The 13,935-nt window shown below is 35.0% G+C and overlaps 1 protein-coding gene and 1 long non-coding RNA gene across 17 annotated transcripts in view; one reads left to right on the forward strand and one right to left on the reverse strand.

The window, feature by feature from the left end:
- Positions 1-13,935, forward strand: part of LOC128159647 (plasma membrane calcium-transporting ATPase 2-like) — a 67,164-nt gene that overhangs the window by 1,336 nt on the left and 51,893 nt on the right. For 11 of the 16 annotated variants that reach the window (XM_052822801.1, XM_052822803.1, XM_052822812.1 and 8 more), the window contains exons 2-3: positions 4,878-4,984; positions 12,246-12,320. The gene's annotated coding sequence lies outside the window, so the exon portion shown is untranslated. Of the gene's footprint in view, positions 1-4,877; positions 4,985-5,043; positions 5,504-7,327; positions 7,353-12,245; positions 12,321-13,935 lie in introns of those variants that run through there. The other 5 variants (XM_052822804.1, XM_052822810.1, XM_052822808.1 and 2 more) reach the window with 3 other exon arrangements.
- On the reverse strand, positions 5-12,239 carry LOC128159649 (uncharacterized). Its single transcript, XR_008240167.1, has 3 exons — positions 9,150-12,239; positions 8,048-8,157; positions 5-2,761 (listed from the first exon to the last, which is right to left on the reverse strand). It is a non-coding gene; the product is annotated as an uncharacterized LOC128159649 (long non-coding RNA).

The following is a 13,935-nucleotide window of genomic DNA, read 5'->3' on the forward strand; positions in this document are numbered from 1 at the left end:
AAGATTTAACATGTGCTAACGAAGATCTATATTGAAGGTTAATTGATAAATCATGTACCGATTCAAGTCAGAGGATGGTGTAAGGATGAAAAAAAAAAGCAGAGTAAATTGAGCTCCAGTATTGGCATATTGATAAGTCGCTTGACTTGATTGGTTCAAATCTTGGCTTTTTTAATTCTTTCATTGGTCATATGTGTTAGGAAAGTGCATTTGGTGTATTTTACCAGTTCTTCACTCTGTGTGACTAATAGAGTTTGCATGGCCATTGCTATTGATATATGCTGTATTGACAATGTAAGGTGTGGTGACTCTATATAACATCTGCATTGTTAGATTAATGAACGTCTAGATACACATGTATGTATAGAAGAGAGGAGCATCCTACATGCTATATTATGTGCCTGTTTTTGTTGTAATCTCATAATTGGGCTGATATTAAAGTACGTTTGTCTGCACAGTAACTTCAGCTGGAATGGGTACTACATTAGTATTGTCAAGGATGTTTTTCGAGGCAGTCTCTTTTGTAGATGTATTTGAGTGAGGTCTTCACAAATAATATATTTAATCTAAGAGGGGGATAGGTGGCTAAATAGAAGTTTGTTTCATTACCTCACCTAAAAAATATTTATAGCAAGCTATTTGTTGTCCCCAGTATTCAAATTTATCCTTTTTACTAATGTGTTCTGTTTTCTCATAATACTGCATTACTAAGGGCGAATAATCTTTTTCCTGTGGTCTTGCTTTTATCGGTAGTTTTGTTGAATTTGAACATGTACGAATTAATGTTCATCTGATTCGTGCTGAACTTTTAAACTAATTTGTTTAGTTTGAAAGATAAAACAGATTAAGATTATCTAACTAAGTATGTCATTGATAAGGTTAAATATATAAATACCGTCATAAGCTCATTATCAAAGTAAACTGTCATTGCACTGATTTACTTTTTCTTGATGTAATGTACACCCAGAAATCAAGAAGATATATAGTACTTCCTGCAGCCTGCAATAAATTGAGTCTGCTGTAAAACCCAGTTATAATAGAAAAGAATTGGAATTTTAAAATGCTTGAATTAATGCAATTTAGAAAAAAATAATCAATTTTAAGACCTGTGATAGGTGTAATGTAATTAACTTTGCAGCCATTGTTCAGACTTGCCTGGGTCTGTACATAGGTTTTAATCATATTGTCGCAATGGATATATATAGTATAGGCATTCAAACAGAAATAGCTTTCCATTCATAGAGGCAGTAGTGTATTTAAAGTCACTGGACCGTATGCCTCCCTCACAAGAGAGATAGCATGGGGTCTGGAATTTTAAAGTGTTTGTTTGAACGGTGTTTAGGGTTCGATGTAGCCCAGCCCACTTTGGTACAAGTTGAATTTTAATAGTATTTTTATGCTTTGAGCCTATGTAATGACTATTTATAACCTCAAATTCAAGAGCATTTGTTTGTAATTGTTTTAAGTACCGGTACTAATTTTTTTCCCTTCGTTCGAATAAAATAGCAACATACTTGTTTCCTATGAGGTTGTAAACAACATTTATACATGAAAGGATTTGTTTATATAAAAATAAACTGCGACTTTAGGTGACCTGAATTCAAGGTTAATGTTTTATTGTTGATATATACACGCATTTTTATACTCTGTTACTGGTCAATTTGTCAAAGCATAAACGTTTTTGTGTTTAAAATAAAATGATTTGTAATTGGTCAAATATATATTACGTTTCTAAGAGGTGATAAGAGTTATTGATTAAGCCCAAGGAAATATTTTACACATTCCCTATATACTTTACACACAATATCTTATCCTATCCCTCTTCCTTTTCTGTTGAGATATGTATCATGATAAATGTGATACTTGTAAATCTATTTTTGGTATATATGCATATACGATAGACGAATGTACCTTGATAATCTGAAAAATCTGAAGATCATTGTAGGTATGTGTTTTGAGTAATATGCAACGTGTGATGTATTGAAATCTAGAAGTGATCTGAATGACAGAGAGAAGATGATCAATAGTCGGACGTACTGTAGACCTTGAAATATTACTCGCTGTATCAGCTATATTTGGTAATCTGTACGCTGTGTATGATTATATGTCTTGATTGCAAAATATTTTTAGGACAAAAAATTGAAATTAGGATTGTAAAATTCTTTCGCAATGATGGATTGCCAATTATTTGTTCAACTACAGAATAAGCATTCAAGGGTATTGCTATCCAGTGGATGTGTGAAATAGGCCATGAGTTATTTGTCTTGTTTTCTTCGTAGTTTCTAGTGATACAGTTTTTTGAGGTAAGGCTCATCACTGGAAAACATTTCTATCCTATATTGATACCTTTCAGCCAGGCCCTGGCTGGTATTATGTTACAATTGTGTAGTAATTAAAGACGAAACAACCGAATGGAATCAAAATATTTATTTAATAGAACAGAATGTCTATAATAAACGTCTTTGATGTGCTTAGTTAAAATTTAATTGAGATACTGAAACAAAGATACAAATTCCCTTCTTTTAATTACAAGTTTGTTGCACAAGATTGCAAAGCGCAAGAAGAAATTTGATAATAGACATCAGCTTTCAGTGAGCATATTGCAGGCCCAAGACTGGAGATAATGTTGTCATCCACTGAACTGAATAGCTGGCTTCTGGATTGTTTCATCATGTCTATTGATTTCTCATCACACGTTTTCATTATTGCTTTTCCGTGATTTTGATGTAAATGCAGTTGCCATAGTAGATAAAATGGAAATCTGTAAAACACAAAATTTCCTCCCAGAAAACAGCATTAAGTCGTTGAAATGACAAGAGTTCAAAGAGGTAATGGTAAATTGGGTGACAGCTTCATGTATTTAGATTAAAAGGACATGGAGCAATGCTTGCTGATTATTTCTTTTGAGAATGCTAGTTTTTAAAAGGTTTCAAAATTCTTGTATGATAGGGATAATCAATATTCAATAGGTTTTCTTCCATAAACTGACATTGTTGCACATTTCTTGTGTTTCAATGTGACAATATAGAAATACACATACATGTACCGGTACATATACAAAATGTTGGAAAGACATAACTTGTTTAAATGCCATTTAATTATGCCTAAAGATATTTTTCCAATTTTGTCGAATCATACACTGACTTGATGTATGGAATGATGGTGAATTCTTTCCGTGGAAGTATTTTTGCTTTCTGACGTATTTTAGATATTGTGCAAAAGCTTCACAAGCCAGATCCCATGTGGTCACTAAACACTCTGCTACTTCTCTGTGTAAGCTATGGGAGGTTCTGTCGTCTTGGGGCTTACTATATGTAAGCCCTCATGAGATCAAAGATAGCTAGAAAATAGTTGAATCTGATTTTTGTTGCGTGTGTGTAGGTGGTAGGATCAGACCAGATTGTTTCTCTGTAGCCCTACAGTAATCTGCTTGATATAAAGGACTGATACTGATGACTGTATATTTATATATATATGTGTGTGCATAGTATTTAATGTGTTACCGAAATATTCAGTGTTTCCTATCACCATTGTTTTTCCAAGTTTTTTACTTTAGAAGAACTGAATCAATTTCAGTGCAAGACTTGTCCTTGGAAACTGTTTTGAAGTTAATAACCTTGTTACACATGTATAATATTTTGTTGCATCAACGAAATATATAAAAATACTTTTTAAGTTGTTATGGTTTTGATATGATCCTTTTTGTCTTGATTATGCATCATTAGTTGCTTTAGGAATGCATTAAGGGACTCGTTTAATATCCACACCATTAGGCAGACAATTTGGACTGAATTTGGACTTAACACACAGTAGCCAAATCACTATTCTCAAATGTCCCAATCAAATTGCATCTCTCAAAATACATTGCAAATGAGAAGTGAGGAAACCCCAGAATATCGGTGTAGTTGACCTAAAAATGCCTACTGGGACTTCTGGGATAGCCGGCAGATAATCTCTGGTGATTCCATGCATGAACTCTGTAGAAGATTCAAACTAGACAATAGCTTCTCTGACATTATGAAAAACTGTGATGCAATCCGCCCCTGATGGAGTATCAGTAATTTACTTAAACCTAATCAATAGAATGAAAATGGGTCCAATAACTTGTTGTTTCACTGAATCCACATCAAAAATAACCAGATCGGACCAGCAGTGTTCGGGCTTATTGGGCCTGGTGCTTCCTCAAGCTTTCTCTCTCCCTGCGTGATGTTTGTCCAAATTTGCATTTCGCAAAGGGCAATAAAAGTAATGATTTGTAAATGCTAGAGCTCTGTTGATTATTATTGAAGTGCACGGCTGCATGTTCTAATAAATCTGTAAATTAAAAACTAAAGTGGGATATAAATGATGAAATCGTGAGTCCATGTTAGTGTACCGGTACATGAATGTAGTAACTGGATGAAAAGGGGTTCAAAGTTAGGGAAATTCATACATTTGGATGATTTGATAGCAACCATATGCTTCGGATTTCAGCATTTGTGCCATATGTGATTGGGATTAATAGGATTTTCATGCTGAAAACCTAAGATACACAACACACATATGGATTTCCTTTGCACCATTACATCACTATCAAAATCTCTTGCATCTATTTTTTGTATGTAAATACAGTTATATTTGCGTAAGTACTTGAGTCACTGTTCACTACTAATTCTGTCATGTGTGAATGTGTTCAGTAGAGTACATTTTAAGTAGAGTAACTTAGGAGGATCCTTACTAAATAGTCAGCGACCATGTCATGTATATCCTAATGTATATTGATGAAGGTACATGTATATATATATATATATATATATATATATATATATATACAGTTGATAGCTTATATTTCACTTTCCACTAAAATTTTAATTTTTAATTTTTTTGTCTATTCATAGATTCCTAGTACAGTGTTGACCTATTCTCATTGAAAGTGGAGACCACTGGAGGAATTTGACCAGATTCTATTCTCTTCTGCCGTTTAACCTTTCATAAATCATATGAGGTAGGTACATTTTGTCCCAGACTGCCCAGAAATATGAAGATGAAAGGAGACCTGTGATTGGGGCACTGTGTGATCCGTCTGCGTGGATCGACATTTGCTGATGTATGTTAATTTATCAGCTTTGGAGTAACCTTTCTTCTGTCGGTGTTAAGGACATGAATGAGTGAAGGAAGTGAGAAAGTTTGAGGTTTATGTCATCTCGACTGGTTAACCAGTCGGTACATGTACGGTACTAATGCTTCACCTAAATATGCAACGCGAGTCGTTTACTTCAATTAAAAAAAAAACTTGACAGTTATAAGGAACTTAGTTTTTGTATTAACAAGAGAAGACAGGCAGGTGATTACAGGGAAGGTTCTATTGTAAAGTCTCCGCCCACACTACAGAGGGCTAACCTACAGGGGCAAAGGGCATTCATTGTGGAGATTTTTTACTGTCTTTTGATTTCTCGAAATTCTTGGTAAAATAGGAACTAGACGCTATGTGTATGTTCAGATCTTGAGTCAGAAGGACTTACCGGTATGTACGTAAAAGATAAAGGAATTTATTAACCCCTGATTGTAATTTAGCTTGGTAACATGTATCAGTTGGTTTGATGAGTGTCAATAGGTATTCTCTTGTCAGGTGTTTTGTTACTTGCAGTATAGAAGTGCCCTTTTGTTTGTTATGTAAGAGTAATAATGAGTGGTTCATTTTATTGGCAGCGAAAAAGTTTCAGAAAGTTACAGGGGGCATATCAGTTTATATATATATGTGTGTGTAAGAAGACCTTGCAATTATGACAATTTATGTAAAGAGATTGGCTTGTCACCTTGTTAAAATTTGCCTTTAGACTTAAGTTTACAAGTAAAGCTGTCCTACAGTTAAAACATCATTATTAATCATATGTCAGTGTTAACAGTGTGTCAGATTTATTTACCGGGTATGTTTTAAGTGTAGGTCATTGATCAATAGCAAAAGGGTAGGGGTGTGATGTTTTGAAATTTCAAACTTCTAATGAATATTTCAAGCTTCTGTTATCCAAACTAGGCAAATAGAGTTCAAGTTTGCTCTGCTCGGGAGCGATTTGAAATGTAAACAAATGTTTAAATTACCCAATCATTTCTTGTTTTTCACACATTGAATTGTGTATTCTCTTTGACCTGGTGTAACTGTGATTGTTTGAATTAAAGTGAACGCACAGGAATTATTGATGCAAAGATCAATCAAGTTTGCACTATTAATGTCCATTTATTATTAAATAATTTTAAATGAAGTGTGTGCATTGATATTTAAATAAGTTTACTACCTGCTGTTAATCCCAATGAAAATGCAGTGAAGTGTTAATGAGGAAATGATTGAAAAGAAAATAGAGCTGATAATAATGAAATAGGTACTTGTTGAAGCTGTAATTGCTGGTAGAAAGTAGTGCATTCGTGCTGCTAGGTATTGAAATAAGTATTTGAAGCTGATATTGGAGCCTGGGTTTTCTGTGCAGCGTGAGTGTGGAAGCACAAGCTGTACGTACTACAGAGTACAAAGGATTGATCTATAGTACTGACTACAGCACTAGTTAACGGTAACTCACCGGCGGAAACAATGGAATGTTGTCTTCTCTGTGTCTGCCAGTTGTTGTCTGTCAGTCAGGGTGTGTGATTAGCAAGCTTAGCCCAGGAACCATCTCAGAAGTTTCATGTTATCGTAGCATTGAACCAAGGTAGGTGGTACCTGGGGAAACTACTTGTGGGTAAGGTTTAATTGTGTCCTGGTCTGGATTTGGGATGCTAAATATAGGTCAGGAGAGAGGGGAAATAATAAGGAGCTTGTACAGAAGTGATGTGGAAGCATTCTGTTTGCAGATATAAACCCAGTGTGAGCAGTCATAACAATGATTTATTATCTCTTCATTATCCTTTCTTTACCTTGCTACATTTTGTGACTGGAATAGAGACTTAAGTCAACTTTGGATAAATTTGCAACCGTAATTAAGAAGTTGTTTTCAGTTTTAATTTACATGGTTATGTTTTGTCAAGACAACAGTATGTTTGCCTTTTTTATAACAGATCTGGAAAGATGTCGTTCAAAATAACAATTCTTTGTATGGATTGTCTATATATACTAATATACTATAAAAATGCAAACTTAATCCGATAATAATTGACTCTGAGAAATGTAAATTGAATGTAGGATGGGAAAAAACCATATGATGAACTGAGCACTGTGGATCTTTGACATATTGTCACTAGTGCCAGTTACTGGTGTAAACAGTCAACTTCTCCCATTATTTGCGCTGCAGGGAGACTTCTGATCCCAAAAAAATCCGGACGCAATCCATATCTGCAGCAACCATGCTGGAAAGTCCTGCCCGAGGGGTTCCCTCATCTTAGTTGTGAGTACAAATTAGAATGGACATATTGCTGTGTAAACTATTAGTTATTGATTAGCCCGCTCACTGGAGACACACAGAACCACCAAGTCTGACTGAGCGGGGAGAATGTCAAAGGTGGAGTATGGACTATTCACTTGGTCGGTCCCGATATTTACGTTCCGCCCAATCAATACCCAGGCTTTGTCGTAACCAGTAGTGGTCGCAACTCTTAATTTCAGTCTCGTTTTTTTTTTATTTGTGGCCATGCATTGACAGAGTGAAGAAAGGGAGAGAAAAAAAAGTTCTAAGACATGTCTGGAACTATTATGTCTTGAGAAATGTTATAACTGGCAGACTGCTGTATAGATTTGTTTCCTTCTGCCTTCCTGTTCTTTTGGTTTCTTGTATGACGGATGAATTTATATAAAGATGGTGATATATGCAACCTCGGTGATATATTTCATGACTGTGACCAAATTGATTGGTGTTTTTACAATGATTATATACTGGGCATAGTGAGAGAGAGAGACGGGAAAGAGAGAAGTTGGGGAAGAAATCAATTTATGGAGAGTTACAAGAAATAGATCCAATAAATTCCCCCATTCAATTCATCCCTGAGGGGCTTCGGAACCCTTGTCAGAGACCAACCACAATAAACTAAATAAGGGAATTTTATAATTGACCTCTGTAGTATGCAATGTAGCAGAAAACTTTACCATTGATTGACAGGTCTTCTGTCCATCTTCAGCGTACTGCATTCAGTTCCAGGAAATGCTTCATTTATTGCCTCTTTTTTTTGTCCTTGCCTTGTGATGATTTGCCCTCTCTGACATAAAAAAATATAAAAATTTAGAAATATCTTAACAATATGCAACAATTGCATCATTGAAGTTCTTTGAAAAATTTTAGGGTAACTAATACAAAATAGTAATGTTATGATGGAGAACACATCCTTCGGAAGGGTTCATTCTATTCAAGATGTCAGGAACAACTTTTGCTTAGCTCTTTTCTTTTAAAAAGAAAGGAACTTTTATTAAATGTCATTTCAAATCCTGTATGGTACTTGAGGGAACAGGAAAAAAAAGCTCTTTTGTTGTCTTTACCATACAGAAACATTTTTTTGTCATAGATTTTGAATTAAATGGAGTCTGTGTGTGGATAGAAGTCATTTGAATTGCAGAGTTTTTATTGGAGCATCATTACTGAGGCTGAATTTGTTACACCGGGCCTGTCATTAGTAGGATGACGACTTCTATAGCCGGTTCGGTAGTGGATTTTTTGTGTTACACCAACACGCCAAAACATAATGGAATAGCGCTATTAAACTGATGAATGGCGAAATTCACTTGGGTAAACGTTAGTCCTTTTGATTTGCCTCACTGTTTTTAGTACATCAGATTAATAACTTATGAAATGAAAGAAGGAACTCAAATTGGAAGAGGTTGTTGGAATTGTGATTTAATGGGGCTACAAATGGATTTCTCGATCAAGATAGCTTGTAGAATCTGTATATTTTTAAATGCACAATTTGCGATTCCTTATTGGGATGAAAGAGCCATAAATGTAGATTATTAGTTTGATCACGTTTTTTTGAAAGCAATTTCTATCAAATTTACAAATAAACTGAAATAAAGTTTTGCAAATTTGAAGATCGATTGAATTCACTTACCCGATAGATCCTCTTTATGTAAGCTCAAAGAGTTGGAAGTATAAAACCTGCATGTTTTATAATGATGACAATTAAATCTGAAAACATCAATTATCTGTTATCTGTTGCTCATCTAGATATGTCTTTTACATCTTTTTGCAAGGTCCTACCTTGTTCTTGCTTTGAACACTCTGGTTTTCACCTTGGTTTGACAATATCAATATCCAACTTCAATGGAGGAGAAAAAAAACTCTTCTCTAAGTCATATTGTTACAAAAGTTTGGATTTATGTAAAATTTGCTGTGATGTTGTTATTTGAGAAAGGAAAAAACTGAGTGGGTATTGATTGGTGACTGGTTAACCCCTTCTGTTCCATGTTGTTATATTGTGTGCACATGTTGCAAAAACATCAAACTGCTACATGTACTCTGTAAACTTCTCTCTTATGAACAAGGCTACATGGACATGCTCCTCTGGAGTAATTGGTATGCTGTAGTAGGGTTGCGGATGTTGCTTTTTCCATTATTTAGATAGTATATTGATATGGTATGAAATATAAGTAAGATACCTGTAAGTACTTTAAACCTTTGCATGCTGATGACCATTTTCATGTCACTGGCTAATTTGTGGGTATTGTTTTTCAAGAGTTGATGACTTTAGCCTATGCTAAGCCCTGAGGCATCCATGGGATATTAGAGTCAGTGAATTGATTCATTTCCTGTATACAGTGAAGTACTTTTAAATGTTATATAAAATCTAGAAATATACAAGATTGTTTACTATGTACTAAATGAGCTTTGTTTGGCTAAATGGTTTGGAGATAAAAGCATTGATTATTTGGTGAAACGGTTTTCTCCACTACTTGAACTGAAGCCATTATTTGTATCAAATCTGGACGCTCGGAAATCAATGTTACTGAAAAGTAAGAAGGGGGAGTCACCAGTTACAAATTAGTCATGTTTGATAGAGACTACAAGAAATGCATGTGACTCATTATTTGATTTAGAGTGTGACGTAAAAAGACGATTTAAATACTGACTAACATCTTCGATTTGTGTCGACGTCAGATTAATGTATTTTTATAATGATGTCTATCGGAGCAGAGGTTAATATTTATCAAATGCTGATAAAAAATGCTCTTTTTAGATTTGACTTGATTTCACACTTAATAGGTATTTCTTTAGTAAATACATGTCAATCAAAGGTGCATTAATTTAAATAGCCTGGATTTGGAATTTGCCTGTGTATTAAGAATTGTCAAGGTCAATTTATTTACATTGTTCTCTCTATTATTAAAAAAGAGACTTCAACTTGATATCAGTTTATACTATGCACAAAAAATGGCTAAGCAAAGGTTGTGATTATTCCCAGAAACTCCTACCCTCTTTTTAATATAGCAGTTTAAGATTTATAATAATATTCCATCTAATCTGACAATGAAGCATTACATTTTTTGTTACTTCACCTGATGTGACAGAGAATCACCAAATGAAGAAACTCTGCTCACACAATACCACCATGAATTCTCCCACAAGCAAGAGACAGCCAGAAGAGCATATTCTGTTGTCATGGCAATAGAGAATAACTTTCATACCTTTTCACCATTATGATATTAATGAGCGATCTTGTTGGTTTATTTACATAAAGTGAGGGATGGCTGCCAGATACACGTTGAACAGGAACATGAAGATGCTACCACGCGCTTCCTTGCTCCCTCATCTGTACGCTACATATGTATAAACACGCATGCTCTACGCGCACACCGTCTATCTCTCTTTGTGCTAGCAGCATTCTCATGTGTACATATGCCATCCACATATAGGATTTTTACCTCTTTTCCTTCATAGTATTTCATGTGAAAAAAAGATATTTTTATTCTTTTTTTGATTTGGAGATTTTACAATTCCGAATCTATCTCAATTTCTTTTATTTGGACAATAAAATGGATGAATTAATTAACATATTGTGAGGTAGGGAGTTTTTTGCATTCTGTGCATGTTGGTGATTCTCAATTGTGTAATGATAGAAAAGTATTCAATACTGTGGGGGAGCTACCGGTATGTCTGCATTTCAATTAGGTAGTTGCCCACAAAACGATGAATTGATAATAGATTACATGTTTATCAGCTGTGGCTGAAGTTTATTATTTTTGGTTTGTAAGAGTTGGGTTACTGCCCGAATGGTTAGTCAGTGGATATATACTACTTATATTTAGATCAATGTACTTTGTCACTTGATATTTTGGTGTTTGTAGTGTGTTTTGGGGGAAGTATTAAGATTAAGTCTGGTCATGCTCTCCTATGAATCAATCATGTCAATAGATACAGCTTTAAATCAGCTTTATATTCTCATTTATTCATTTGAATTTAGAATCATTGGAATTGTTAAAGGAAATTTAAACAGTTGTCAGTATATGAATAAAGTAATTTTTAAAATTTGTACTTTTAACTGAAAAGAAATAAAAAGTTTATCAGGTGATTCATATTGAGCATGGTGATTCCCACTCCCAATTTCGGTAAGTTTTTAGATCCCCCACATATTTGGATGTGAGGTTTGTTGGTTCGGTGAGAGGCAGTGGACTAAGAGGAGGCTGGGGATGCAGTACGTAGTAATAGGAGATTTCCTTCATTGATTATGTTGCATAATTGATGGTTATTCCTGGCAGACCCCCTGAGCGTGAATGTGTATTAACACAGGTAAAAATCACACACCTGAGAGGTTACCTGATCACCTGTGTCAAGTTCTTTGAAAGGATTTCACTCCAAATTCACCATCCATCAGAATACATCATTGGGATGGTTTTACAGTTGATCAAGTTGTATTGATAAATTCTGTGAGGATCTGTATTCAGATGACATAAACGGTGTTGTGTCATTCTCTGACTACAACGCATACTGAGGATTATTGTGTCTCGTGGTAAAACTTATTGATGTAGGAAATCTTTTGATGCTTGTCTGGCTCGGTGGAATCTGTGTCAGGATCCACGTTTTCAGCCAAAAAAAATCTGTGGCAGCTGTCTGTTAGGGCAGTCAGGACTGGCCAATACGGTTAGGGATTGATTAAAATTGACAGTAGTGTATTGATCATTCCACCATAACACTGTGTGGAATACACATTTTACGCTAAGGAAAAAAGTGTACAGTGGGCCCAAGTCGCAAAAGCCATAGTGTGTGTATTGATTGTGAGGAGGGAGAGAGAAGGACACTACCTCAAGGTTACAATGTGTCGACATTTTCTCTCTGACCAAACTGTGCTTCTATTTATAGATAATGGTCACCTTCTGTGATGGATAGTGGATGGTGAACAAAAAGAAAAGAAGCATCAACAGACAATTTTCTTAGGTGAGTTGATTTCCTTCTTTATCTATTTCCTCATTGATTTGGTAAATGTATATAAAAGCAACCCACGCAGTTTCTCCTCTCTGCTGTGTTCTCCCCCAAGCCGGGGAATCTTGCCCAGTGTGTAGCCAGAATCATTGTTTAATGTTGTAACAGACCATGGCAGTGATTTCCTTTGAAGCTGCTGTATACCAGAATATGTCAGAATGTTTGATAAAAACACCCTCTGCTGATTGTAATGAGGTATTGTACAGTATTGAGGGAGCATGCCATCAGCTTATCCACTGGAATGCAGGCTACACACTACCTATGGGTTCTAAGTGCCTAAGTGGGTTGAACTTGTTCAATTAGTGAGATAACCTTCAAATTTAATATATGCAACTTTCAAATTACTTCACTTGGCACCATGCAGGTTTTGTTTGCATTGAGAAAAATAATTAATAGAAGTTTTGGAGGGTTTTTTTTATGCAGCAGTATTTTATCTATTCTCAGGAGTCAAAGTTGGTGATTCAATCAGAAGTTTGGTAAATATTTTCCAATATCTAAAATAAATTTGGGCTGATGACACATTAAATCAGTCCCCATATTGGAAAACAGTAGGGAGTTGGAATTGATTTGACAAAAACTATGGTTATTTATGTTTTCATCAGCATATTGGATAAAATTGGATAGAATAGCCGCAAGAAGTATGGCAATTTATTGATTTCAATAAATCTCAATTTGTGCTGGTATTTGTGCGTTAGGAAGGCCCCGTGCAAAAGAGCAAAACTTTATACTCATCAGTGGTGTCGTCCAATAAAACTGGCAAATAACAGGAAATGCACTCTGAAACTTAACCCTACACTGGATCCATAGACACACAGGAACACTGGAGAAGGGAGATCTGCTGTAATGTTTACTCACCAAAGCAGCATTTCTTGCTATTACTAATGACAAGAACAAGGTGATTAGAACAGCACCCTGGATGTCTTGAGCTTGTGGAAGGAAAGCAAATAAACAAGAACATCTTCCTAAACACTGCACCAATTAATTTAATGCCTTTAAGGCTTTCAGAAGGACATGAGAAGTACTGCAGCATCATGTGGTTGCTTGATGGATCTGGAACCATGGAGGGCAAACATTACAAATTGTGTTAGAGATTGGAGATAAACAACTTTGGAATTTTCCAGGAATGTATTGAAATATCATTTGATATGATAAAGAATGTGTCAGAAAGGTTATGAATTAACCATTGTTTACACAGCATTGTGTTTGAGTTTTTTGGTTAAAAATTTATTTAATTGAAATGTTGCTTCAATTCACTCTGAAACGGTAGGGCTAAAAATTTCTTATTTTATTATGAAAGATTGAACTCCCCAATCCATGAATGAAAGGTCAAGGTTGAAAGCTAAATGACATATTTAACCAGTAGGGAACCATTTTGTGTCTTTATTCAGTTTCATAATGCAGTAATATTTCCTTTTAACTATTTTACGTCATGGGAATCTGAGATTAAATTAACAATTTTCAACAACTGGCAACTATATAACTAATAATCTGTTTTCGGATAATGCTTTATGCAGTATTCAGTGTATGAGACTAAGGCATTATACATTTAATGACATAAAATGCATATCAA

This window comes from Crassostrea angulata, chromosome 8, assembly GCF_025612915.1.
Source record: "Crassostrea angulata isolate pt1a10 chromosome 8, ASM2561291v2, whole genome shotgun sequence".
NCBI lineage: Eukaryota > Metazoa > Mollusca > Bivalvia > Ostreida > Ostreidae > Magallana > Magallana angulata.